This window comes from Arachis ipaensis, chromosome B4 (assembly GCF_059453495.1).
Source record: "Arachis ipaensis isolate K30076 ecotype BB chromosome B4, ASM5945349v1, whole genome shotgun sequence".
Lineage (NCBI taxonomy): Eukaryota > Viridiplantae > Streptophyta > Magnoliopsida > Fabales > Fabaceae > Arachis > Arachis ipaensis.
The window spans coordinates 91,849,787-91,875,405 of NC_142439.1; the positions used below are offsets into that span (position 1 = coordinate 91,849,787).

Here is a 25,619-nt window from a genome sequence, read left to right on the forward strand (position 1 = left end):
AGAAGAAGAAAATATGGAGGAGAGGAGGGTGAGGTGTATTCGGCCAAGAAGGGGAAGAGAGGGTTGTGTTGTGTGAAAATGAGGAAGAATGGAGGGCTTTATATAGGGAGGGGAGGGGGTTAGTTTCGGCCATATAAGGTGGGTTTGGGTGGGAAATTGATTTTGAATTGTGAAGGTAGGTGGAGTTTATGAGGTAGGTTTATGGGGAAGAGTGGATGGATGTGAGTGGTGAAGTGGTGATCCTGTGGGGTCCACAGATGCTGAGTTGATCCTGTGGGGTCCACAGTTCCTGAGGTTTCAAGGATTTGCATTCCTGCACCAATTAGGCATGTAAAATGCCTTTGCATGCAATTCTGGCATTTAAACACCGAATTGATGCTTGGTCTGGGTGTTCAGCACCCAGATGCAGCATATTTCTGGCGTTGAACGCCAGCCAGATGCTTGTTTCTGGCGTTCAGTGCCAGCTCTTCCTCAGTGTGCATTTCTGGCGTCTGAACGCCAGGATGCTGCTTGTTTCTGGCATTCAACGCCAGATCCATGCTCTGTTCTGGCGTTGAACGCCAACCAGATGCTCCTTACTGGCGTTTAAACGCCAGTAAGATCCTCCTCCAGGGTGTGATTTTTCTTCTGCTGTTTTTGATTCTGTTTTCAATTTTTATATTTATTTTGTGACTCCACATGATCATGAACCTAATAAAACATGAAATAATAATAAAAATAAATTAAAATTAAATAAATAAAAATTGGGTTACCTCCCAACAAGCACTTCTTTAGTGTCAATAGCTTGACAGTGGGCTCTCAAGGAGCCTCACAGATGTTCAGAGCATTGTTGAGAATTTCCAACACCAAACTTAGAGTTTGGATATGGGAGTTCAACACCAAACTTAGAGTTTGGTTGTGGCCTCCCAACACCAAACTTAGAGTTTGACTGTGGGGGCTCTGGTTGACTCTGTTTTGAGAGAAGCTTACTGTGCCTCTTTTCCATGTTTACAGAAGGATGTCCTTGAGTTTTAAACTCAAGGGAGTCCTCATTCAATTGAAGGACTAGTTCACCTCTGTTAACATCAATCATAGCTCTTGCTGTGGCTAGGAAGGGTCTTCCAAGGATGATGGATTCATCCTCATCCTTCCCAGTATCTAGGATTATGAAATCAGCAGGAATGTAGAGGCCTTCAACCTTTACTAATATGTCCTCTACTTGTCCATAAGCCTGTTTTGTGAATTTGTCTGCCATCTCTAATGAGATTTTAGCAGCTTGTACATCAAAGATTCCCAGTTTCTCCATTACAGAGAGTAGCATGAGGTTTATTCCTGACCCAAGATCACATAGAACCTTCTCAAAGGTCATGGTGCCTATGGTACAAGGTATTAGGAACTTTCTAGGATCCTGTTTCTTCTGAAGCAATCCCAGTTGATCCAATGCATTTAGTTCATTGGTGAACAGGGGAGGTTCATCTCCCCAAGTCTCTTTACCAAATAAATTGGCATTCAGCTTCATGATTGCACCAAGGAACTTGGCAACTTGCTCTTCAGTAACATCCTCATTCTCTTCTGAAGAGGAATACTCATCAGAGCTCATGAAGGGCGTAAGGAGGTTTAATGGAATCTCTATGGTCTCTAGATGAGCCTCAGAGTCCTTTGGTTCCTCAGAGGGAAACTCCTTATTGATCACTGGACGTCCCAGGAGGTCTTCCTCTCTTGTGGGTTCGGCCATGATGGTCAATTCAATGGCCTTGCACTCTCCTTTTGGATTCTCTTCTGTATTGCTTGGGAGAGTACTAGGAGGGGTTTTAGTGATTCTTTTACTCAGCTGGCCCACTTTTGCTTCCAAATTTCTAATGGAGGACCTTGTTTCATTCATGAAACTCACAATGGCCTTAGATAGATCAGAGACTAAGTTTGCTAAATTAGAGGTATTTTTTTCAGAGTTCTCTGTCTGTTGCTAAGTGGATGATGGAAAAGGCTTGCTATTGCTACTTCCACCATTATTAAAGCCTTGTTGAGGCTTTTGATGATCCTTCCATGAGAAATTTGGGTGATTTCCCCATGAGGGGTTATAGGTGTTTCCATATGGTTCACCCATGTAATTCACCTCTGCTATTGCAGGGTTTTCAGGATCATAAGCTTCTTCTTCAGAAGATGCCTCTTGAGTTCTGTTGGATGTAGCTTGCATTCCATTCAGACTCTGAGAAATCATATTGACTTGCTGAGTCAATATTTTATTCTGAGCCAATATGGCATTCAGAGTATCAATTTAAAGAACTCCCTTCTTCTGAGGCGTCCCATTACTCGCAGGATTCCTCTCAAAAGTGTACATAAGCTGGTTATTAGCAACCATGTCGATGAGTTCTTGAGCTTCTGCAGGCATTTTCTTTAGGTGAATGGATCCACCTGCAGAAGTATCCAATGACATCTTAGCTAATTCAGACAGACCATCATAGAATATATCCAGGATGGTCCATTCTAAAAGCATGTCAGAAGGACACTTTTTGGTCAGTTACTTGTATCTCTTCCAAGCTTCATAGAGGGATTCACCTTCCTTCTGTCTGAAGGTTTGAACATCCACTCTAAGCTTATTCAGCTTTTGAGGAGGAAAGAACTTGGATAAGAAAGCCGTGACCAGCTTAACCCAAGAGTTCAGGCTATCTTTGGGTTGAGAGTCCAACCACACTCTAGCTCTGTCTCTTATAGAAAACGGGAAAAGCATGAGCTTGTAGACTTCAGGATCTACTCCATTAGTCTTAATAGTATCACAGATCTGCAAGAATTCAGTTAAGAACTGAAAAGGATCTTTAGATGGAAGTCCATAAAACTTGCAGTTTTGTTGCATCAGAGAAACCAATTGAGGTTTCAGCTCAAAATTGTTTGCTCCAATGGTAGGGATGGAGATACTTCTTCCATGTAAATTGGAATTAGGTGCAGTAAAGTCACCAAGCATTGCATTATTATTATTTTCGGCTGCCATCTCCTCTTCCTGTTTGAAAATTTCTGTAAGGTTATCTCTGGATTGTTGTACTTTAGCTTCTCTTAGTTTCCTCTTCAGAGTCCTTTCAGGTTCAGGGTCTGCTTCAACAAGAATGTTCTTGTCCTTGCTCTTGCTCATATGAAAAAGAAGGAACAGAAAAATAATAATAATAGGGATCCTTTTTACCCAGGTATAGAGGTTCCCCTGTGTGAGTAGAAGAAGAAAAGAATGTAATGTAAAGAAGGGAAGAAGAGAAAATTCGAACACAGATGGCAGAGGGGGTTCGAATTTGGGTGAGATGAAGTGTTAGTAGATGAATAAATAAATAGAAGGAGATGAGAGAGAAGGAGGATTTTCGAAAATAAAATTTTGAAAAGGGGTTAGTGATTTTCGAAAATTAGGAATGAAATCAAATTAAAAATTAAAAATTAAAATAATTAGTTAATTAAAAAGAATTTTTGAAAAAGATGGAAGAGATAATTAGTTAATTAAAATTAGAGAGTGAGAGTTAGTTAGGTAGTTTTGAAAAAGATAACAAACAAACAAAAAAGTTAATTAGTTAGTTGAAAAATATTTGAAAATCAATTTTGAAAAGATAAGAAGATAAGAAATTAGAAAAGATATTTAAAAATCAAATTTTTGAAAAAGATAAGATTTTTTTTAAAAAAAAGATATGATAGGAAGATATGATTAGAATTAGTTTTGAAAAAGATTTGATTTTTAAAATCATAATTAATGACTTGACTCACAAGAAATCACAAGATATGATTCTAGAACTTAAAGTTTGAATCTTTCTTAACAATTAAGTAACAAACTTGAAATTTTTGAATCAAAACATTAATTGTTGAAGATATTTTCGAAAAATATGATATAAAATTAAGAAAAATATTTTTGAAAAATATTTTTAAAATTTTTGAAAAATAAGAAAAATGAAAAAGATTTGATTTTTAAAAAAGATTTTGAAAAAGATAAGATTTTTAAATTGAAAATTTGATTTGACTCATAAGAAACAATTAAGTTTTAAAAAGTTTTGAAAAAGTCAACTCAAATTTTTGAAATTTATGAGTGAAAAAGGGAAAGATATTTTTTTGATTTTGAATTTTTAATGATGAAAGAGAAAAACATGAAAAAGATGCAATGCATGAAAATTTTGGATCAAAACAATGAATGCATGCAAGAATGCTATGAATGTCAAGATGAACACCAAGAACACTTTGAAGATCATAATGAACATCAAGAACTTATTTGTTGAAAATCTTATATGTAAAGAAAACATGCAAGACACCAAACTTAGAAATCTTTCATGTTCAGACACTATGAATGCAAAAATGCACATGAAAAACAAGAAAAGACACAAAACAAGAAAACATCAAGATCAAACAAGAAGACTAACCAAGAACAACTTGAAGATCATGAAGAACACTATGAATGGATGAATTTTTCGAAAATTTTATGCAAACTTTAAAACATGCAATTGACACCAAACTTAAAATTGACTCAAGACTCAAACAAGAAACATGAAATATTTTTTTGATTTTTATGATTTTCTAATTTTTTTTGGTATTTTTCGAAAATTAATTTGAAAAAGAAAAATAAGGATTCCAAAATTTTTAATATGAATTCCAGGAATCTTGCATTCTTAGTCTAAAGCTTCAGTCCAGGAATTAGACATGGCTCACTAGCCAGCCAAGCTTTCAATGAAATCTCCGGTCTAAAACACTAGACATGGCCAATGGCCAGCCAAGCTTTAAGTGACAAATCAAGCATACAGCAGCTGATGGATTAGCAACAACTAGCTTGCTCTTAATAATGTTGGGTTGGAAGCCCCAGTCCAAAAGAATTTAGACATGTCTTTACAGCCAACCAGGCTTCAACATGCTTCATGAAACACTAGAATTCATTCTTAAAAATTCTGAATAAAAATATATTTTATTTTTTGAAAATATTTTTAATTATTTTTTTTTGAAAACTTTTTGAAAATAAAATAAGAAGAAAATTACCCAATCTAAGCAACACGATGAACTGTCAGTTGTCCAAACTCGAACAATCCCCGGCAACGGCGCCAAAAACTTGGTATGCGAAATTGTTACTCTGAGGTTGTAAAATTTGTTGTTCATTCTCTCCCTGGCAATGGCGCCAATAACTGGTGCACAATACCATGGTCCAAACATAACTTCACAACTTCGCACAAATAACCAGCAAGTGCACTGGGTCGTCCAAGTAATAAAACCTTACGTGAGTAAGGGTCGATCCCACGGAGATTGTTGGTATGAAGCAAGCTATGGTCATCTTGTTAATCTCAGTCAGGCGGATATCAAATGGTTATGGAGTTTTCGAATAATAATAATAAATAAACAGAAAATAAAGATAGAAATACTTATGTAATTCATTGGTGAGAATTTCAGATAGGCGTATAGAGATGCTTTCGTTCCCTTGAATCTCTGCTTTCCCGCTGTCTTCATCCAATCAGTCTTACTCCTTTCCATGGCAAGCTTTCTGTAAGGGCATCACCGTTGTCAATGGTTACATCCCATCCTCTTGTGAAAAAGGTCCAAATGCTCTGTCACAGCACGGCTAATCATCTGAGGTTCTCGATCATACTGGAATAGGATTCACCCTCCTTTTGCGTCTGTCACTACGCCCAGCACTCACAAGTTTGAAGTTCATCACAGTCATTCAATCCCTGAATCCTACTTGGAATACCACAGATAAGGTTTAGAATTTCCGGATTCTCATGAATGCCGCCATCAGTCTAGCTTATACCACGAAGATTCTGATTAAGAGATCCAAGAGATATTCATTCAATCTAAGGTGGAACGGAAGTGGTTGTCAGGCACGCGTTCGTGGGGGAATGATGATGATTGTCACGTTCATCACATTCATGTTGGAGTACGAATGAATATCTTAGAAGCGGAATAAGTTGAATTGAATAAAAAACAGTAGTACTTTGCATTAATTCATGAGGAACAGCAGAGCTCCACACCTTAATCTATGGAGTGTAGAAACTCTACCGTTGAAAATACATAAGTGATGAAGGTTCAGGCATAGCCGAGAGGCCAGTCCCCAAACGTGATCAATATGATTCAAAGATGAACTAAAAATCATAAGATGTCTAAAAGACTAGTAAAAAGTTCTATTTATACTTAACTAGTTACTAGGGTTTACAGAAGTAAGTAATTGATGCATAAATCCACTTCTGGGGCCCACTTGGTGTGTGCTTGGGCTGAGCTTGATGTTTACACGTGCAGAGACTTCTTCTGGAGTTGAACGCCAAGTTGTAACGTGTTTTTGGCGTTCAACTCTGGTTCGTGACGTGTTTCTGGCGTTTAACTCTAGACTACACCGTAGAACTGGCGTTCAATGCCCTTTTGCATCCTCTAAACTCAGCCAAAGTATGGACTATTATATATTTCTCGAAAGCCCTGGATGTCTACTTTCCAACGCAAATGGAAGCGCGCCATTTTGAGTTCTGTAGCTCCGGAAAATCCACTTTGAGTGCAGGGAGGTCAGAATCCAACAGTATCAGTAGTCCTTCTTCAACCTCTGAATCTGATTTTTGCTCAAGTCCCTCAATTTCTGCCAGAAAATACCTGAAATCAAAGAAAAACACACAAACTCATAGTAAAGTCCAGAAATGTGTATTTAACATAAAAACTAATAAAAACATCCCTAAAAGTAACTAGATCCTATTAAAAACATACTAAAAACAATGCCAAAAAACGTATAAATTATCTGCTCATCAATTTCCCCACCCAAAGTTTGGGTGGTTCCTCCAACCAGGATTGTAAGTTTTGGAGTATGGATCATGGTTTTGCCTAGATGAATTTCCAATGTAGTTGGCTTATTCCTGATCACCCTCTGCCTCTGTATTCACTCCTTCTTGAGCTGCTGATGAGGTAGTGATTGCTGCTACTTGATTCCTTTCCATCTTCTTGGTAAGGTCAGCCAGTTGCTTGGTGATCATCTTGTTTTGAGCCAGCAATGTATCCACGTTGTTCAGCTCTATCACTCCTCTAGTATTGCCTCATTCAGAAGCATAGAAGTAATCATTCTCAGCTACAGTCTCAATGACATCTATGGCTTCTTCAATGGTCTTCTTTTTGTTCAGAGATCCCTCGGATGAGTGGTCTACTGCCTTCTTTGACTCATAAGAAATACCTTCATAGAAAATGTGTAACTGCACCCATTCATTAAAATATCAGGCGGGCACCTTCTTGTTAAGTCTTTGAACCTCTCCCATGCTTCATAGAAAGTTTCACCATCTTGTTGCCTGAAGGTTTGTACCTCAGCTCTCAACCTGTTGATCCTTTGAGGAGGATAGAATCTCGCCAAGAATTTGTTCACCACATCTTCCCAGGTTGTTAAACTCTCCTTCGGGAAGGATTCCAGCCATTTAGATGCTTTGGCCTTGAGTGAGAAGGGAAACAGAAGCAGTCTGTAGGTGTCAGGATGAACACCATTAGACTTCACAGTATCACATATCCTCAAGAATGTGGTGAGATATTGATTGGGGTCTTCGTGGAAACTTCCTCCGAATGAACAGTTGTTCTGAACGAGGGTGATGAGCTATGGCTTTAGTTCAAAGTTATTGACACATATGGTTGGCTTTTGGATGCTACTTCCACAGTTTCCTGGGTTTGGGTTTATGTAAGATCCCAGAACCCTTCTCTCTTGTCCCGCATGATGCACTGGACCTTCTCTGCCATGGTTGTGAGCCTTTTCTTCATGATGCTTCTCCATATTCTCATCCATGTCTGGTTCAAAATACTCCTCCTCTTCCTCAGCACTAATGACTCTCTTTCCTCTTGCTTCCCTCCTTAGTCTAAGGAAGGTTCTCTCAGGTTCAGAATAAAAGGAAGTTGAAGCCTCGCTTCTTCTACCTGTCATACAACCAACAAGGCACAAGAAAGAAAGAGATAAATGCAGGAAGTATTCTTATCAGAAATGCTGTTAGTGTGAGTGATGCAATATACCAAAACATTTAGTGGGTTAGTGAACTGAATTGTAACAAATAAGAGAACACTACAAACAGGTAATGGGTAAAGAAAAGAAAATAACTACAACTAAAAGTAAATCACTCAAATGAAATTAAATCAAACAAAAGAAAAATGCTCAATCTAGGTAATCAACCAATTTAATCATTGTTGATACAAAATCAATCCCCGGCAACGGCGCCATAAACTTGATGCACGGAAACTTGTCTCTCAACAATTTTCCCTCGGCAAGTATACCGAATTGTCGTCAAGTAAAAACTCACAATAGAGTGAGGTCGAATCCCACAGGGACTGATTGGTCAAGCAACTTTAATCGGAGGAATGTTCTAGTTGAGCTAAGTAGAAGTTGATTTGAGAGTTACAGAAAATTAAATAGCGGGAAAGTAAATAGCAGAAATTGTAAATGCTGGAAATAAATAACTGAATATAAATGGTAGAAAATAAATTGCAGAATCTTAAATGGGAAATGGGAAAGACGAACATAAAAGTAAATGGCAGAAAGTAAAGAGAATGGGTAAGATCATAAATGGGGAATTCATTGGGCTCAGGAGATGTTGCATTCTCCGGATCAAGTTCATTTTCATCTCTTCCTCAATCAATGCATTCATTGATCTCCTTGGCAAAATTAAGTGATTGAATTCCAATTCCTTGGTAATTCAATCTCTCAAATCTTGAACAATAGCCAATTCCTTGGTCTAATTGCTCATGAGAAGAGATGAATTATGGTCACTGATTATACCACATGTACTTCCAAATCAAAGTATTAGGAGAATTATATGTCACCATATCCGTCCAAATCCAATTTGGTCCAACATGAGAAAGCATTTCTAGCATGATCTCTTCATTCCTCTTCCAAGGTTCCGAAGAGATCCAAGTATGAATAGCTTCTTTTCCAAGATAACTACCCAATTGGATGAAGATTGAAAGCTTTCCAATAAAATCAAGAGAAAAGAAAGAGGAAGAATAATGAAAACTATTATTGATCCATCAAATTACAACTGAGCTCCCTAACCCAATGAAAGGGGTTTAGTTGTTCATAGCTCTGGGAATGGAAAGCAAAGATGGAAAATACATTCTGAAAGTAAAAACTAGAGTTGCAGAGAAAGTAAAATTATACAGAGAGTGGTTCTCAATGCCCAAAAGCTTCCAAAAGTTCTTCTCTAGTTCAAAACTACTCCTATATATACTACTCTTCTGATTTTCTAGTTGGCTCTTCAAGTCTTTGGATATGGGCCTTTGGATCTTGAGTTGAAGCAGTTTGGAATCTTCAGTGGGCTCAACTTTACTTGTAGAGAAAGTGTGAAGTAGGCATAGACTTTAGCTAGGACGTTAGTGGCTTTAACGTTAAGTGAAAATGTGGGTTCGAGAACGTTAGTGACAATCACTTTTTTCACTAACGTTCCTAGCCCAAGATGGTTCACGTTAACTTCAACGTTAGTGGCACTAACGTGACCACTAACGTTGCCTCTCGGTCCATCGCAAGCGTTATTGGTGTTCACCTTTGCCAATAACGTTGCTCTTAGCCCCCCTTTTCTCACGTTAGAGTCCACGTTAGTATAACTAACGTGGCTCTTAACGTGGGCATGCCTTAGCCTCGAGAGCATTAGTGACACTTACCTTTGTCACTAACGCTCCAAACGCCCCTTCTCACGTTAGTGCCTCACGTTAATTGTCTTAACGTGGCCACTAACGTGGTGGTGATTGCCATCTCCAACGTTAGTGACAAAGGTGAGTGTCACTAACGTTGGCTCATCATTTCTTTCCTCCACGTTAGCTTCCACGTTAATGCAATTAACGTGGCAACTAACGTGGCTCATAGTGGCTTGGTCCAACGTTAGTGACAAAGGTGAGTGTCACTAACATTGGCGATTCCTTGCTCCTCCCACGTTAGAGTTCACGTTAATGTAGTTAACGTGACTCTTAACTTGGCCAATTGGGCTTAGTCCAACGTTAGTGATAAAGGTGAGTGTCACTAACGTTGGCTTTGTCTTCCTTTCCACGTTAGAGTTCACGTTAACTGAGTTAACGTGACTCTTAACGTGGCTAATTGCCAATTTGGAGCGTTAGTGGTATTCACTCTTACCACTAACGCCGGAGCTCCCTTTCTCTCCACGTTAACTACCACGTTAATGTAGTTAACGTGGCAATTAACGTGGGCTATGATGGTTTCGAAGTCGTTATTGGCAATCACTTTTCTCATTAATGTCGCAAGCATTTTCCCATTCCACATTAGTAGTCACATTAATTGGATTAACGTGGCTGCTAATGTGGCTCTTCCTTGCTTCCTTTGTCCTGAAATCAAGCAAATAAAGTGCATCAAAGCTCTAATCCAAGTTATAAGACATGCATTATCCAATTTGTCATTCAATTCATGCATAATTCTCATAAAATCACATGAAATTCACAATATTTGCTTGAATCAAGATGTAAGTGATTATCTACCCAAAACTTGCTTATTAACTAAGAAAATGCATGAAACTACCCTAAAACAGTAAAGAAAAGGTCAGTGAAACTGGCCAAAATGCCCTGGCATCACAACACCAAACTTAAAGCTTGCTTGTCCCTAAGCAAGTACTGAAACATGAGAATGATGAATGAAATGACAAGAGAAATGAGTCATTATTGTGGAAGTCATGTCCTTGGTTTTATGGGGTTTCATGCATAGCAACTTAGGTTCATTCCTTCATTGGCTTTCAGACCTTTACCATGCCCTGGAATACTCACTTGATTGCACCCTATGAGACTTTTATTCATTGATCCCTTTGTCTTTTCAGGGTTTGATTGTGTTCTTTAGACTAGGTGCTCTGTAAGGGGGCGACTCTTTAATATAAGCTTTCAGCCAGCACTCCTGAACCAGTTGGTTCAAGGTGCTAGGTGTTAAGACACCCCTAAGGACTTACTCCCTCAAGTCTCTTTCCCCCATACATTCACACCACAAGCACATGGTTTGGTATTTTTATTCTTGAGACCTTGGTGTCCAGCACCTCTTTGGGTTACTAAGTGCTCTGTAGCAAGGGTTAATCTTGATAGTGGACTTTCAGCTGATAATCCCAGGTTAGTTAACCCAAGTTACCAAGTGATAAGGAATCCCTGAGAGCTTATTCATCCAAGTATATCCTTTGCACAGGAGCACCTTAGACACATGCCTTAAGATTCAACCCTTGGTGCCTAGCCTTATTTCTTACTCTTTTTCTTTATTTCTCAACTTTCATTTTTTCTTTCCCCTTTTCTTATTAGGATCTTGTTATTTAGCTAGTCTCATGGGGTGTGTTTCAAGCATATGATTCAGGACAGATAGTTGCCTTCTTACCTTGTTGGTGAACCAACTTAGCTAAGTAATTACTACACCACAAGCTTAAGAACTTACTCCACAATTTGAACATCACTCTGGTCTTTCATAACATCTCTTTTTATTTGACTTAAAGGACAAGCATACAAGTAAGCAAGGTGAAATTGCAGCAGATAGCTTGGCACAGCACACATATGACAAAGGCGGGGAAAAGCAAACATTAAATCTAGTGATGTAAACTAAAGAGTAGCTAATAATCAGGGATACATTCAGACTTCCAATTTGAGCATTTCCAAGAATATGGAATCAAGTAACAATACAACCTTTTGGTGGTGACTTCTAGCCATCCCTTTGTTGTCATCGTCCACAGCTTTTGCATCCTTCTTCGCCTCCTTGGATGATGGTGCACCGTTCTTCCCGAAGAGTTGATTGAATTCCTGCAAAGTTATTGGAAATTGCTTGTTCCCAAAGCACTTGAGAATTAGTTAGCATGCATGTATGCTTGTGAGTTTCTAAACCTAATTTGGTGTGTGAACACCAAACTTAGTTCCTTGCCTAATGTAACAGATTGAATACATGCAGAGGATCTTATGTGCTTTTATTACTAAAATGACTATGAACTAGAAACTAAACTCTTGTCAAGTGGTTTCCTTGATTGGTTGGGGCTAGAAATTTTCTCTTGAAGAGGTGTAGTGTGATTCTAACTGAAATCTTTGGTGGAACACCAAACTTAGAATTACACATTCACTCTTGGATTGTTTTCGTGTGCAACACCAAACTTAGCTCCTCGCAATACAGGGTAAACTACTTGTAACTTTTATTGAAATGATCATGAAAAGGAAACTACCTTAGGTTGGGTTGCCTCCCAACGAAGCGCTCTTTTAGCGTCGCTAGCTCGAAGATTTCTCCATCAGTTGAGATGATATTTCACTTTGGGGCTTTCCCCCATGTTGCCCATGTAATGCTTGAGCCTTTGTCCGTTCACAGTGAACGTCCTCCTTGAAATTTCCTCCATGATTTCTATGTGTCCATACGGCGAGACCTTTGTGACAAGAAAGGGTCCTGACCACCTTGATTTGAGTTTCCCAGGGAAAAGTCTTAATTTGGAGATGTAGAGGAGCACTTGCTGTCCTTTTTCGAAGCTCCTGGGTGTCAGATTGAGGTTGTGTCTTCTCTTTGCCTTTTTTTTATAAATCTTGGCATTTTCATAGGCTTGAGATCTGAACTCCTCCATTTTCTGCAGCTGCAAGACCCTTTTTTCACCAGCAGCAACGCTATCAAAATTTAGTAGCTTGAGAGCCCAGAGGGCTTTGTGTTCCAGCTCCAATCGTAAATGACAGGCCTTTCCATACACCAGTTGATATGGGGACATCCCGATTGGTGTCCTGAATGCCGTTTTGTATGCCCAAAGAGCATTATCCAGCTTCTTCGATCAGTCATTTCTTGATGCTCCTACAGTCTTTTCCAGAATCCTTTTTAACTCTCTGTTAGATATCTCGGTTCTCCCACTTGTTTGGGGGTGATAAGGTGTGGCAACCTTGTGCTTTACCCCGTATCGTAGGAGAAGAGCTTCTAGTGGTCTGTTACAAAAATGGCTCCCTCCATCACTGATGAGCGCTCGTGGGACTCCGAACCGGCTAAAGATATTCTTTCTGAGGAAGTTCATGACCACCTTGTTATCATTTGTTGGGGTTGCAATAGCCTCTACCCACTTGGAAACGTAATCCACTGCTACCAAGATGTACTTGTTTGAATATGAGGTTAGGAATGGTCCCATGAAATCGATTCCCCACACATCAAACAGTTCCAGCTCTAAGATGAAATTCTGTGGCATCTCATTTCTTTTGGGTAAGTTTCCAGCTCTTTGGTATTCATTACAGTTCTTTACTAGTACTTTGGCATCCTTGTAAAGACTGGGCCAAAAGAATCCGCTTTGTAACACCTTGGCTGCAGTCCTGTCCCCTCCAAAATGTCCTCCATAGCACGAGCCATGGCAATTCCACAAGACCTCTCGTCCCTCTTCTTCCGAAACACATCTTCTCAGGATTCCATCTGAACACTTCTTGAAGAGATATGGTTCATCCCAAAAAAAATACTTTACGTCATTGATGAGCTTTCTTTTTTGATGTTTGTTGATTTCTGGGGGTAAAGCCCCAGTTGCCTTGAAATTGGCAATATCTACAAACCAGGGTGCTCTGTGAACCGTCATCAACTACTCATCTGGGAAGAACTCATTTACACTTGTATCATGTGTTCCTCCTTTATCATGAGGAATTCTAGATAGGTAATCTGCTACCTTGTTCTCCACTCCTTTCTTATCTCTAATTTCAATATTAAATTCCCGCAACAACAAGATCCATCTTATTAGTCTTGGTTTTGATTCTTGCTTGGCAAACAAATATTTAAGTGCTGTGTGATCTCTGAACACAATCACTTTGGCACCAATGAGGTATGATCTAAACTTGTCAAATGCAAAAACTATTGCCAGCAACTCCTTTTCAGTAGTAGTATAGTTTCTTTGAGTATCATTGAGGACTTTGCTGGCATAGTATATCACATGGACCAAGTTATCTTTCCTTTGTCCTAACACTGCCCTAACTGCGAAATCAGATGCATCGCACATCAGTTCAAATGGTAAGTTCCAATCAGGTGGGAAAATGATAGGGGCAGAGGACAGCCTCTTTTTCAAGTTTTCGAATGCTAGCATGCACTTTTCATCAAAGATAAATGGTGTATCAGATACAAGGAGATTGCTTAAGGGCTTGGCTATTTTTGAAAAATCTTTAATAAACCTTCTGTAAAAGCCAGCATATCCTAAAAAGCTCCTAATTGCCTTGACATCACTTGGTGGTGGTAGTTTTTCAATGAGTTACACCTTAGCTCTGTCTACCTCAATGTCTTGGTTAGAAACCTTATGGCCAAGAACTATTCCTCCTGTCACCATAAGTGACATTTCTCCCAGTTCAGGACCAAATTAGTCTCTTGACATCTTTTTAATACCAGGGCCAGGTGATTTAGGCAATTAGGAAAGGAATCTCCGAATACTGAAAAATCATCCATAAAGAATTCGATGAATTTCTCTATCATATCTGAAAAAATGGAGAGCATGCAGCGTTGGAAGGTTGCAGGTGCATTACATAGCCCAAATGGCATGCGCCTGTAGGCAAACACCCCATATGGGCAAGTGAATGAGGTTTTCTCTTGGTCTCTCGGATCAACCACTATTTGGTTATATCCTAAGTAACCATCGAGAAAACAGTAATATGCGTGTCCTGCAAGTCTTTCCAGCATCTGATCCATGAAAGGGAGGGGGAAATGATCTTTTCTTCTAGCTTCATTGAGTTTTCTGTAGTCTATGCACATTCGCCATCCTGTGACGGTCCTTGTAGGGATTAGTTCGTTCTTCTCATTGGGAACTACAGTGATTCCTCCCTTTTTTGGGACAACTTGCACGGGGCTGACCCATGGGCTGTCTAAGATCGGATAGATCATCCCTCCTTGCCATAACTTCATGACTTCTTTCTGTACCACTTCCTTCATGACTGGATTTAGCCGTCTTTGGGGTTGAATGGATGGTTTGGCATCATCTTCTAATAGTATCTTATGCACACATATGGCCGAACTGATTCCCTTCAAGTCAGCAAGGGTCCATCCAATGGCATCCTTGTGCCTTTGTAATACTTGGAGGAGCTCCTCCTCTTGTTCTTGGCTGAGGGATGAGTTTATGATCACTGGATAACTTCCATTTACCCCTAGATATGCATACTTGAGAGTGGGCGGCAGTGCCTTTAGTTCAAGTTTGGGTGCCTCTTTCTTTTCATTTTTCTCCTCTAGTGTACCCTGAATATGAACCTCAGCTGTTGCAGCCTCTTCGTTTGATGCTGCTTCCTCTTCTTCTGTTAACCCCTCAAGTTCTTCTTCTTCAAAAGTCTTTTGTACTACATCTTCCAGTGAGTCTAACCTCATACATTCTCCTAGTGGTTCTTGTGGGTAGTTCATGGCCTTGAACACATTGATCATCATTGTTTCATTGTGTAGTCTAAGGGTAAGCTCACCCTTTTGGACATCGATGATAGCTCCAGCAGTGGCTAAGAATGGTCTTCCCAAGATGATTGAAGCCTTGGCTCCTTCCTTGATATCCAACACTACAAAATCTGCTGGAAAGATAAAGTCTCCTACTTTCACTAGCAAGTCTTCTACTATGCCGTGAGGAAACTTGAATGATCGGTCTGCGAGTTGTAAGGCCATTTTTGTTGGTTTGACCTCCTCAATCTTCATTTTTCTCATCATAGCTACAGACATCAGATTTATGCTGGCTCCTAAATCACATAGAGCCTTTTCCACTGTGATTTCTCCTATAATACAAGGAATCTGAAAGCTCCCAGGATCTTTCAATTTCTGGGGTAGTTTATGCTAAATGATGGCACTACATTCTTCTGTTAGTATCACAGTTTCGTTGTTCTTCCAGCTTCTCTTTTTGGTCATCAATTCCTTCAAGAACTTGGCATAGAGTGGCATTTGCACTATTGCTTCAGCAAAGGGTATGTTAATCTGTAGTTTCTTGAAGATTTCTAGAAATCTTGAGAATTGGCTGTGATCCCCCTTCTTCCTCAATTGTTGAGGATATGGGACCTTCAGAACATATGGCTTCAGCTCTTCTCCCTTTTGATGTGAATTGGAGGTGGGGACTTGAACTTCATCTTGTCTCCTTCCTTCCAATTGAGTCCTTCTCTTGTGGTTGCTTGGAGATCTCCTTAGCTTGACACTCCTCCCTTGGACTTGGCTCAATGTTGCTACAAAGGTCATGGCCGGGAATTTGCTTGAATAGGTAGCCAATTTGTGTCTCAAGTTTTTTTATGGCAGCATCCTGATTCTGCATATTGGACCGCACTTCCTCTCGGAACATTTTACTATCCTGGACTTCTTTGCATATTTGTTCAAGTAGGGTCTCAATCCTTGAGAGTCTATCTTCGAATGATGGTGAGTTGGAGTTGGAGGGGTGAGAGTGGCCATTTTGGTTTTGATATGGATGTTGAGAGGTGTTGTTAGGTGGGTGCTGATATGATCTCTGTGTGAAATATTGGTGAGCTGCATTGTTGTTGGGGTTGTGGCGTCTCTGATCTTGGCCTTGATCTTGTTGATTTCCCCACCCAAAGTTTGGGTGGTTCCTCCAACCAGGATTGTAAGTTTTGGAGTACGGATCATGGTTTTGCCTAGATGAATTTTCAATGTAGTTGGCTTATTCCTGATCACCCTCTGCCTCTGTATTCACTCCTTCTTGAGCTGCTGATAAGGTAGTGATTGCTGCTACTTGATTCCTTTCCATCTTCTTGGTAAGGTCAGCCAGCTGCTTGGTGATCATCTTGTTTTGAGCCAGCAATGTATCCACATTGTTCAGCTCTATCACTCCTCTAGTATTGCCTCTTTCAGAAGCATAGAAGTAATCATTCTCAGCTACAGTCTCAGTGACATCTATGGCTTCTTCAATGGTCTTCTTCTTGTTCAGAGATCCCTCGGATAAGTGGTCTACTGCCTTCTTTGATTCATAAGAAATACCTTCATAGAAAATGTGTAACTGCACCCATTCATTGAAATATCTGGTGGGCACCTTCTTGTTAAGTCTTTGAACCTCTCCCATGCTTCATAGAGAGTTTCACCATCTTGTTGCCTGAAGGATTGTACCTCATCTCTCAACCTGTTGATCCTTTGAGGAGGATAGAATCTCGCCAAGAATTTGTTCACCACATCTTTCCAGGTTGTTAAACTCTCCTTCGGAAAGGATTCCAGCCATTTAGATGCTTTGTCCTTGAGTGAGAAGGGAAACAGAAGCAGTCTGTAGGTGTCAGGATGAACACCATTAGACTTCATAGTATCATATATACTCAAGAATGTGGTGAGATGTTGATTGGGGTCTTCTTGGACACTTCCTCCGAATGAACAGTTGTTCTGAACGAGGGTGATGAGCTGTGGCTTTAGTTCAAAGTTATTGGCACGTATGGTTGGCTTTTAGATGCTACTTCAACAGTTTCCTGGGTTTGGGTTTATGTAAGATCCCAGAACCCTTCTCTCTTGTCCCGCATGATGCACTGGACCTTCTCTGCCATGGTTGTGAGCCTCTTCTTCATGATGGTTCTCCATATTCTCATCCATGTCTGGTTCAAAATACTCCTCCTCTTCCTCAGCACTAACGACTCTCTTTCCTCTTGCTTCCCTCCTTAGTCTAAGTAAGGTTCTCTCAGGTTCAGAATAAAAGGAAGTTGAAGCCCCGCTTCTTCTACCTGTCATACAGCCAACAAGGCACAAGCAAGAAAGAGATAAATGCAGGAAGTATTCTTATCAGAAATGCTATTAGTGTGAGTGTTACAATATATCAAACAGTTAGTGGGTTAGTAAACTGAATTATAACAAATAAAAGAACACTACAAACAGGTAATGGGTAAAGAAAAGAAAATAACTACAACTAAAAGTAAATCACTCAAATGAAATTAAATCAAACAAAAGAAAAATGCTCAATCTAGGTAATCAACCAATTTAATCATTGTTGATACAAAATCAATCCCCGGCAACGGCGCCATAAACTTGATGCACGGAAACTTGTCTCTCAACAATTTTCCCTCGGCAAGTATACCGAATTGTCGTCAAGTAAAAACTCACAATAGAGTGAGGTCGAATCCCACAGGGATTGATTTGTCAAGCAACTTTAATCGGAGGAATGTTCTAGTTGAGCTAAGTAGAAGTTGATTTGAGAGTTACAGAAAATTAAATAGCGGGAAAGTAAATAGCAGAAATTGTAAATGCTGGAAATAAAGAACTGAATATAAATGGTAGAAAATAAATTGCAGAATCTTAAATGGGAAATGGGAAAGACGAACATAAAAGTAAATGGCAGAAAGTAAAGAGAATGGGTAAGATCATAAATGGGGAATTCATTGGGCTCAGGAGATGTTGCATTCTCCGGATCAAGTTCATTTTCATCTCTTCCTCAATCAATGCATTCATTGATCTCCTTGGCAATCTTAAGTGATTGAATTCCAATTCCTTGGTAATTCAATCTCTCAAATCTTGAACAATAGCCAATTCCTTGGTCTAATTGCTCATGAGAAGAGATGAATTATGGTCACTGATTATACCACATGTACTTCCAAATCAAAGTATTAGGAGAATTATATGTCACCATATCCGTCCAAATCCAATTTGGTCCAACATGAGAAAGCATTTCTAGCATGATCTCTTCATTCCTCTTCCAAGGTTCCGAAGAGATCCAAGTATGAATAGCTTCTTTTCCAAGATAACTACCCAATTGGATGAAGATTGAAAGCTTTCTAATAAAATCAAGAGAAAAGAAAGAGGAAGAATAATGAAAACTATTATTGATCCATCAAATTACAACTGAGCTCCCTAACCCAATGAAAGGGGTTTAGTTTTTCATAGCTCTGGGAATGGAAAGCAAAGATGGAAAATACATTCTGAAAGTAAAAACTAGAAGTTGCAGAGAAAGTAAAATTATATAGAGAGTGGTTCTCAATGCCCAAAAGCTTCCAAAAGTTCTTCTCTAGTTCAAAACTACTCCTATATATACTACTCTTCTGATTTTCTAGTTGGCTCTTCAAGTCTTTGAATATGGGCCTTTGGATCTTGAGTTGAAGCTGTTTGGATTCTTCAGTGGGCTCAGGTTTACTTGTAGAGAAAGTGTGAAGTAGGCATAGACTTTAGCTTGGACGTTAGTGGCGTTAACGTTAAGTGAAAATGTGGGTTCGAGAACGTTAGTGACAATCATCTTTTTCACTAACGTTCCTAGCCCAAGATGGTTCACGTTAACTTCAACGTTAGTGGCACTAACGTGACCACTAACGTTGCCTCTTGGTCCGTCGCAAGCATCATTGGCGTTCACCTTTGCCAATAACGTTGCTCTTAGCCCCATTTTTCTCACGTTAGAGTCCACGTTAGTATAACTAACGTGGCTCTTAACGTGGGCATGCCTTAGCCTCGAGAGCGTTAGTGACACTTACCTTTGTCACTAACGCTCCAAACGCCCCTTCTCACGTTAGTGCCTCACGTTAATTGTCTTAACGTGGTGGTGATTGCCATCTTCAACGTTAGTGACAAAGGTGAGTGTCACTAACGTTGGCTCATCATTTCTTTCCTCCACGTTAGCTTCCACGTTAATGCAATTAACATGGCAACTAACGTGGCTCATAGTGGCTTGGTACAACGTTAGTGACAAAGGTTAGTGTCACTAACGTTGGCGATTCCTTGCTCCTCCCACGTTAGAGTTCACGTTAATGTAGTTAACGTAACTCTTAACGTGGCCAATTGGGCTTAGTCCGACGTTAGTGACAAAGGTGAATGTCACTAACATTGGCTTTGTCTTCCTTTCCACGTTAGAGTTCACGTTAACTGAGTTAACGTGACTCTTAACGTGGCTAATTGCCAATTTGGAGCGTTAGTGGTATTCACTTTTACCACTAACGCTGGAGCTCCCTTTCTCTCCACGTTAACTACCACGTTAATGTAGTTAACGTGGCAATTAATGTGGGCTATGATGGTTTCAAAGGCGTTATTGGCAATCACTTTTCTCATTAACGTCGCAAGCGTTTTCCCATTCCACGTTAGTAGTCACATTAATTGGATTAATGTGGCTGCTAATGTGGCTCTTCCTTGCTTCCTTTGTCCTGAAATCAAGCAAATAAAGTGCATCAAAGCTCTAATTCAAGTTATGAGACATGCATTATCCAATTTGTCATTCAATTCATGCATAATTCTCATAAAATCACATGAAATTCACAATGTTTGCTTGAATCAAGATGTAAGTGATTATCTACCCAAAACTTGCTTATTAACTAAGAAAATGCATGAAACTACCCTAAAACAGTAAAGAAAAGGTCAGTGAAACTGGCCAAAATGTCCTGGCATCAGTGCCTCTTCCAAAAAGAAAGCTTCCTGGGTTTCTTTCAGGTATGCCCAGGGTCACAAAGTTTTTGCCATGTACGATGAGTCTTTTAAGGACTTTAAGAATTATTGCTTTAGAGTCCGTGCTGTTGAGGGGGTCCGCCCTTTTTTTCTTGATGAGAATGATGAGCCTGCTTTCCCTCTAGAGTGGCAGAAGGATGTGAGAGTGTCTCGTTATATATGGGAGATGCTTGATGAGGTTGAGCGGGCTTTTGTTATTGTTCTTGAAGATTTATGGGGGAAACCACCCCATCTTGATATAAAAAGGTTTTTGAATGACCCGTCCCTTGTTTGAACTGTTTTGGGTACTATCTGACTTGTTTCTATGCTTGTTTCTTAATTTTGCTTCCTCTTTTTGTGATTGTAACCCATTACTGTGGTTGATTCTATTTTTTTCAGAGATGTCAAAGAACAATGATTCCATGAAGGCCTTCAAAAAGGCAAAGAAGGCTGCTGCTGCTCAAAATATCTCGGCCAAGGCGACGGGAGAGGGTTCTTCTCAAGTTCAGGTGAGGCCGCCCATGCCGAGTTCTCCTGGGCCGAGGAAGGTAATTCCCACTCCTCGGGTTCACCTGGCCGACCGTCCACGGTCTTCCGCTGCTACTTCTGGTGCTCCTCCCAACATGAAACAAAAAACAATTGAGCCTTTCAACCTTGATGCCCCTGATTTTGACGCGGTCGAGTTCGTAGATCAGCAGATCAGTCCCTACGGTGTCCTCCCTATGGATGATGTATCACTCCTTCGTCATTTGGATTTTATAACTCGGAGTAGTGTAAAAACGGCACATATGGAAGCTGCCCTGTACCGATCTGCTCAAAATCTTCCTCTCTATGCCACCAAAGCTTTTATGGAGGAGGCAAAACAGGAGTTCGATCGGATGAAGGGCTTGTAGGAGGAGCTTGAGGCGAAGGTGGCCAAACTGGAGAAGGATCTGAAGAATGAAAAGGCGAGTTCCCTGCTCTGGCGGCTTCTGTGCGGTTGGCCGAGGACACGGCATTGAGGCATAAAGACAACTACGTCACATCCTATTGGGAGGGAATGCGTTTGAAGGATGAGTTGGAGAACGCCCGAGCTGACTACTCCGAGCTCCAGGGTCATCTCGTTGGCAGTGTGAATGCTGCTTACGAGAGAACCTGAAGGAGCAGGTTCGAATTATTGCTCCCGAGGCCGACCTTACTCTTTTTAGCCTGGACATAGTTGTGAGGGATGGTAAGATTGTTCCTGATGACCAGGATGATGACGATGTCGAACCTCCCCATGTGCCTTCTGCCAAAGTGTCAACTTCTACAGTTCCTCTAGTTGAGGTTGGTCATTCTGTTTCTGATCCGAACTGTCAGATCTTGAATCGGGATGATGGTACTGTGGATGCTGTGCCTATTCAGACTCGCCCTCCTTCTCCCCGTACTGATGCTTTCGAGAAGGCTCCCGATCTTAGCTAATTTTCTTGGATGTTTATGCAGATAGCCCGGCTTGTAGGCTTTTAAACTCTTTATTTTGTAGTTTGAATATTTTGCTGACTGTTGATACTCCTTCTGGTTGCTTGTTTAGCAACTTTTTATTTCGAAAAAATAACAAGTATTTTTCAAGCTTCCTGACCCTGAAGCTTGTTATAATATTGTATTTTATATCATGCTTGTTTGCGCTTGTCTTGGCACCTTTCTGGGTTTTGAGAATGCTGGAGCCTTGCTGCTCGGCCTCTTTGGATTGCGTTGTACTGATTGCTTGTAGCTTGGATCCTTCGAGGTCGTGGATGTGTGGATCCAACTTGTATTTCGGTTTTCTCGCTCTTGCTTGTATTTATTTTTAGCAATCCATAACCGATTTCTTGACGTTGGTCCTCTTTCCAGTTATTTTTGTAGTCCTCTTTTTTGGACCTTTGTCAGGTCTTTTTCAGGGACTGCTTTTATAACTTGCTTGTGGGAGACCGACTTCTTTACGTCGTTCTTTTCCAAGTTTATTTTGTAATCCTCTTTCTTGGACCTTTGTCAGGTCTCTTTCAGGGATTATTTTTATAACTTGTTTTTCGTAGGAAACCGACTTCGTCATGTCGATCTCTTCTAAGTTATTTTGTAATCCTCTTTCTTGGACCTTTGTCAGGTCTCTTTCAGCGATTATTTTTATAACTTGTTTTTCGTAGGAAATCGACTTCGTCATGTGGATCTCTTCTAAGTTATTTTGTAATCCTCTTTCTTGGACCTTTGTCAGGTCTCTTTCAGGGATTATTTTTATAACTTATTTTTTGTAGGAAACCGACTTCGTCATGTCGATCTCTTCTAAGTTATTTTGTAATCCTCTTTCTTGGACCTTTGTCAGGTCTCTTTCAGGGATTACTTTTATAACTTGTTTTTTGTAGGAGACCCACTTCGCCATGTCGATCTCTTCTAAGTTATAGCAATTCCTCTTTTATAGGGTTGGCCAGACCTCTTTCCAGGGATTTGCTGATAACTTGGGTTGACTCAGTCCGACTTTTAGTGTCGGCCAGTCTTTAAGTTATTATTTAGCAATCCATTAAGATCTCGTCAGGTCCTTTCTCCGGATCACTTTCGATAACTTCTTGCATTATTCTGTTTTCGTCTTTGCCGATTTGTAGAAAATGGATTAAATCCTAGTTTAGTTGACCTTTAGATGAATTTGGTTTTCATCTCTCTTGGTCTTTATCGTGATTGGGCAGTGAATTTGTTTTTAACTTTTGCCAATCTGTTGCTTTATAATCGGACGATGAATGTTTCAGATTAATGCGTCTTGAAAACTTGTAGAATCGTCTAATATATTTTATTTAAAATTTTATGAAAATATGTACATATATATTTTTTATCCTTTTGAAGCGGATATTTTCTGGATCTCACCATGGTGCCTCATTAAAAAACCTTTTCAGGAAAAAGAGTGCATCCTATGATGAGATCTTTTACCTTCTCTAGCTATAGTACCTTCTTAGGTTGCAAGCGTGCCACGATCTGGGAAGCTCTCGCCCGTCGAGTTCGGATAGTCTGTAGTAGCCCTTCCCCAGTACCTCTACAACTCGGTAGAGTCCTTTCCAGTTTGCTGCCAGCTTTCCTTCTCCGGGTTGAGTTGTTCCAATATCATTTCGGATTAGAATGAGATCATTCTTAGCGAAACCTCTTGGCACTACCTTTTGATTATATCTGGAGGCCATTCGACGTTTTAGTGCTTCTTCCCTGATTCGAGCTCTTTCTTGGATTTCAGGAAGTAGGTCGAGCTCTTCCCTTCAAAGTTAGGAGTTGGCTTCTTCATTGTAATGGACTACTCTAGGCGACCCTTCCTCGATCTCTACTGGGATCATTGCCTCCGTTCCGTATGCTAATCGAAAGGGTGACTCCTTTGTGGTGGAATGTGGCATTGATCGATATGCCCATAGAACTTGTGGAAGTTCTTCGGCCCAAGCTCCCTTTGCGTCTTGTAATCTCTGTTTTAGCCCAGCCAATATGACTTTGTTGGCAGCTTCGGCTTGTCCATTGGCTTGGGAGTGTTCAACGGAGGTGAACTGGTGTTTTATGTTCAAGTCGGCCACTAACTTTCTGAAGCCTGTATCTGTGAATTGGGTGCCATTGTCTGTAGTGATGGAGTATGGAATCCCAAACCTTATGACGATGTTCCTATATAGGAATTTCTGGCTCCTTTGAGCAGTGGCATTGGCTAGGGGCTCTGCCTCGATCCACTTTGTGAAATAGTCTACCCCGACTATGAGGAATTTAACTTGTCCCGATCCCTGGGGAAAGGGTCCGAGAAGATCGAGTCCCCATTTTGCAAATGGCCAAGGTGAGGTTACGCTAATGAGTTCTTCCGGCGGGGCGATGTGGAAGTTGGCATGTTTCTGGCATAGTGGACATGTCTTTACAAACTCTGTAGCTTCCTTTTGTAGAGTTGGCCAATAGAACCCTGCCCAGAACACTTTTTTAGTGAGAGCTTGAGCTCCGAGATGATTACCACAAATGCCACTGTGTACTTCCTCTAAAACTTCCCTTGTGTTGGGGGTCGGCACACATTTTAATAATGGTATTGAAATTCCTCTTTTGTATAGGGTGTTGTTTATGATAGTGTAGTATTATGCCTCCCATTTTAGCCTCTTTGCCTCCTTTTCATCTGTGGAGAGTGTTTCTGTTTTGAGATAGTTAATTATAGGGGCCATCCATCCTTGATCCTAACCTGTTATGGATAAGACTTTTTCTTCTTCCAAAATTGACGGGTTCTGTAGCATTTCCTGGATGAGGCTTCTATTGTTGCCCCCTGGTTTGGTGCTGGCTAGTTTTGAGAGTGCGTCAGCTCGGGCATTTTATTCGCGGGGTATGTAGCAGATCTCATATTCCCCGAGTCATCCAAGCTGTTCCCTGGTTTTATCCAAATATTTTTTCATGGTGGGATCTTTGGCTTGGTAGCTCCCTGTTATTTGTGAGGTGACTACTTGTGAATCGCTAAAAATGTTGAGTTTTTGAGCTCCAACCTCTTTAGCCAGCTTCAAACCAGCTAGTAACGCTTCATATTCCGCCTGGTTGTTTGAGGCCGGGAACCCAAATTTGAGGGAAAGCTCAACTTGGGTTCCTTGGTTGATTTCTATTATCACACCTGCGCCGCTTCCAGTCTTATTCGAGGAACTGTCCACATAGAGATTCCATTATGTGGGGGTTTCCAGGGTATCTGTGAATTCTGCAATGAAGTCGGCTAAGTACTGTGATTTGATGGCGTCCGAGCTTCATATCAGAGGTCGAACTCGGATAAATCGACTGCCCATTGTAAAATTTGGCCTGCTAGATCTGTTTTCTGCAATATCCCTTTTATGGGTTGGTTGGTCCGAACCGTAATGGTGTGAGCCTAGAAGTACGGGCGAAGTCGTCGAGATGTTAGTATGAGAGCATAGACAAACTTTTCTATTAATCCAAATGTTTTCAGAAAAAAAAGTACCTCACTAACTAACTACGCTTTTAACAACGAATCAGGCTTATATAATAAATAATAGATAATAATTAGGATGACAAATTGGTAGCACTCAGTTTCTGGTATGTCCTAGGCGTACTGAAAATTGGGTCGTTACAATTTGGTATCAGAGCAGTTCATTCCTAGTAGAGCCTGGGGAGTGGACGGACTATGCTTCATTACATACTCTGCTTGTGTGTCTCATGCTATTAGAGTATTGTTCCGAGGGTTACCTGAAACTGCAGGTCGATCTCAGACGAGATCTTCTGTACTGGTCGGAGATGACATGTCCGGCTGGTAGGTAGCGGCCGGAGCTGTCGTGTCTGACTTGTTGGACTGGCTGCACTGCTGATCCTTGGTCACCGGAGGGTGGGGGTACCTGCAAGAGACTCCGATGCTTAAGTTAGCATGAGTATTAAACAGGTTTTTAGTAGAATCAGAGTATAAGTTATACCTGGGTGCTCTAGTGTATTTATAGTAGTTGTAGAGTGA

The 25,619-nt window shown here is 40.4% G+C and overlaps 3 non-coding genes across 3 annotated transcripts; all 3 read left to right on the forward strand.

Annotated features, from left to right (window-relative positions):
- The first annotated feature begins 2,467 nt into the window (after positions 1-2,467).
- LOC148568359 (small nucleolar RNA R71) lies at positions 2,468-2,575 on the forward strand. Its single transcript, XR_015882269.1, has one exon. It is a non-coding gene; the product is annotated as a small nucleolar RNA R71 (small nucleolar RNA).
- A 4,582-nt stretch (positions 2,576-7,157) lies between these two features.
- On the forward strand, positions 7,158-7,264 carry LOC148568360 (small nucleolar RNA R71). Its single transcript, XR_015882805.1, has one exon. It is a non-coding gene; the product is annotated as a small nucleolar RNA R71 (small nucleolar RNA).
- A 9,575-nt stretch (positions 7,265-16,839) lies between these two features.
- Positions 16,840-16,945, forward strand: LOC148568361 (small nucleolar RNA R71). The gene has a single exon (XR_015883012.1). It is a non-coding gene; the product is annotated as a small nucleolar RNA R71 (small nucleolar RNA).
- Positions 16,946-25,619: the final 8,674 nt, after the last annotated feature.